The sequence below is a fragment of the Corylus avellana genome, chromosome 1 (assembly GCF_965113065.1).
Source record: "Corylus avellana chromosome 1, dhCorAvel1.hap1.2, whole genome shotgun sequence".
Lineage (NCBI taxonomy): Eukaryota > Viridiplantae > Streptophyta > Magnoliopsida > Fagales > Betulaceae > Corylus > Corylus avellana.
Window position 1 is genome coordinate 35,941,384 of NC_142490.1, and position 3,190 is coordinate 35,944,573.

General features: G+C 40.8%; 1 pseudogene; it reads left to right on the forward strand.

Annotated features, from left to right (window-relative positions):
- LOC148589767 (uncharacterized) lies at positions 1-3,190 on the forward strand (annotated as a pseudogene).

A 3,190-nucleotide genomic window follows, 5' to 3' on the forward strand; every position in this document is an offset into this window, starting at 1 on the left:
ATGCCGTTGGATGTAATCCAACATGAAGTGAAAGAGAAATGGCGTGTTGATGTGAACCCAAGTATGATGTACAGAGCTAGGAGGAAGGCCAAACAAAAATTGTATGGGAATCTTGAGGACCAATATGGGAGGTTGTGGGACTATTGTGAAACCTTGAGGTATACTAACAATGGAAGCTGCGTTGTGATGAAAGTTGACAGACTAAACCCAAATTTGCCTCTAAAATTTGGAAGACTATATGTTTCTTTGGCAGCCATGAAGAAAGGCTTTTTGGAGGGTTGCAGGCCGATCATTGGGGTAAATGGGTGCTTCCTAAAAGGAACATTCAAGGGCCAACTCCTTTCTGCAGTTGGAAGGGATGGGAACAATAACATGTACCCAATTGCCTTTGCGATTGTTGAAGCCGAGGTTAAAGACAGCTGGATCTGGTTCCTTGAAACCCTTGTCTCTTATCTTGGTACCTATGCCAGGCATGCTAGGCCTACATTTATTTCAGATCGACATAAGGTAAATTTTTTTTTTTGTTCACAACTTAAATATTCATGCAATTTGTTTGACTATTGTTTTGGTAACATAAAATTATTTTATTTTGTAGGGTCTAATGCCAGCTTTTGAGGTTGTTATGCCCATGGTTGATAACAGGATATGTGTTAGGCATTTATATGCCAACTTTAGAGACATTGGGGGGCATTTAGGGTTGGCACTAAAGGAACAGTTGTGGGCTGCAGCATCTTCATACACAAAATATGAATTCAATGATCATATGGAAGAGTTGAAGAAGATGACTGAAGGCGCATATGAATATTTGAGTCAGATTGACCTTAGTACATGGTCTAGGGCATGGTTTAGTGACTACCCAAAGTGCGACCTCCTAGTCAACAACATCTGTGAGTGTTTCAACTCATACATTTTGAAGGCTCGTGACAAACCCATCTTGACCATGTTGGAGATGATAAGGAAGAAGCTGATGCAAAGATATCAAGCTAAGAGGGAAGGGATAGAGAAGTTGACTGGGAAGTTATACCCCAGGATTGCTGCAAAGTTGGAAGAAATTGGGTTACAAGCAGTTGATTGCATTGTATAGTATGCTGGTGATTCTATGTTTGAAGTTACTTGTCCGGATAGGAGACAATATGTGGTAGACCTTGGTAGAAAGAGGTGTGGTTGTAGGTAGTGGGAAATTATTGGAATCCCATGTCCCCATGCAGTGGCTACTATACTTTATGATTGTGGGGACCTTGAAGATTATGTTGATGAGTGCTTTACTATTGAGGTGTACAAGAAGGCATATGCTCCAGTCATATACCCAATGCTCAATGAGGAATAGCGGATCAAAACAAGTCATGATAAGTTGGAGCCTCCAAGAGGAAGAATTGCTCCGGGTAGGCCAAAGAAGCTAAGGAGAAGGGCTCTCGATGAGAGCAGAGACCCGAGAAATCCATATCGGATGAGGAAGTACGGAGCGCGAATGAAATGTGGAAAGTGTAATGGCCTTGGACACAATAAAAGGTCATGTCCAACCAATAGAAGTGAAGCATCTAACAACAAGAAGTCGGATACACCAATTGTAAGTTTCTCATATATATAGCTCATGTTTAATAATGATATGTTTTATAATATTTATAGTTCGTTGTTATATATGATACTCAACTTGTTTTTGATGTTGTGTGTGCAGTCACAAAGTATTGGTTCGAAAACACCTAAAGTGACCAAAGGCAAAGGCAAACAAACAATTGTGCAAAAGGTAGTGGAAGGACTTCCTATTTACTTATATACATGGTAATATTGTGATACTAAACCTATTTTTGTTTTTATATGTGCGGTCACAAAGGGTTGATTCTAGTACACCTGAAGCGAGCAAAGGCAAACAAAAAGTTGTGGAGAAGGTACTTGAAGGACTCCCTATTTATTTACTTTTATACATGGTAATATTGTGATACTAAATATATTTTTGTTCTTATGTGTGCAGTCACAAAGGGATGGTTCCAGTACACCTAAAGTGACCAAAGGCAAACAAAAAGTTATGGAGAAGGTACTTCAATTATTTGGTATTATTGTCTTTATTTTGTTAAGTGATTTGGTATTATTGTAGTCCACTGTTTAACAAGTTATTGTATAACAATTGTGCTAAAACCAATTTTGTATTTTAGTAGGATATGTCTTTACTTAGGGCATTATGTGGTGGTGGACTACTTGGTCCACAGTCATCTACTATTTTTAAGGTAGTTAAAAACAGTACCTCATACATGATTTCTATTTCTTTTTCTTTCTTTTTTAACCCTCATAATTGTCTTTTATATAACTTATTTTTTATTTGTTTTATTTTTATTTTATTTTACATATAAAGAAGAAAGGTATATCAAACAGGAAAGCATCTACAAGTGTTGGTGCACATTCCAAGAGAAAGGAAATTCACATCCCACATCTTGTTGACGAGCGAGAGCACACACCTCCCCCCGGATTTGCTGATGTACGTAGAGATTTACCACCCGCCGGGGGTGCTGTTGAAGGAAGAGTATCACCTCCCACTGCAGCTGCTGATGAAGAGGGCGTATCACCAGCAATTGGAGTTGCTGATGAAGGCAAAGGCTCACCTCCACCTAGACCTGCTATAGTTGAACATGGATTTGGTGCAGGCATTGAACTACCTCCATCATGGGGTGTGTCACTTAGAGCCTTAACAGATGATCTAGATGATCTAGTAGTTCCTAAGTTGTCTATAGGAGGGCCTGCAGCAAGGACTTGCCATTCGGATCGGATAGCTGGTATTTGTCACAGTGTTCCAAAAAAAAACACTGGCCCAGTACACATTGACCTAACCGAAGATGACTGTGAAACTGAAACTGCTGTAAGAAGAGGGCCATTGACTAGGGGTGGCCGAAGTTCAGGATCTGCAAGAAAAGGCCCATTAACAAGAGGTGCTTCAACTGTATCAACTGCAACTAGGGGTGGTGCACCCAGGGGTGGGGCAACAAGGGGTGAGGCAGTCAGGAGTGGTGTAGCCAGGGGTGCTGCAGCCAGGGGTGGTGTAGGTAGGGGTGTTGCCAAGGGTGGGGCAGCAAGGGGTGGTGGAAATGCTTCTTCATCACTAGACCAAGTGAAAGGCAAACGCATTGTGACAACAGTCAAAAAGGGAATAGAAATTATGGAGGCCAAGCGGAAAAGAAAAAATCCAGATTGGAAGCCATAG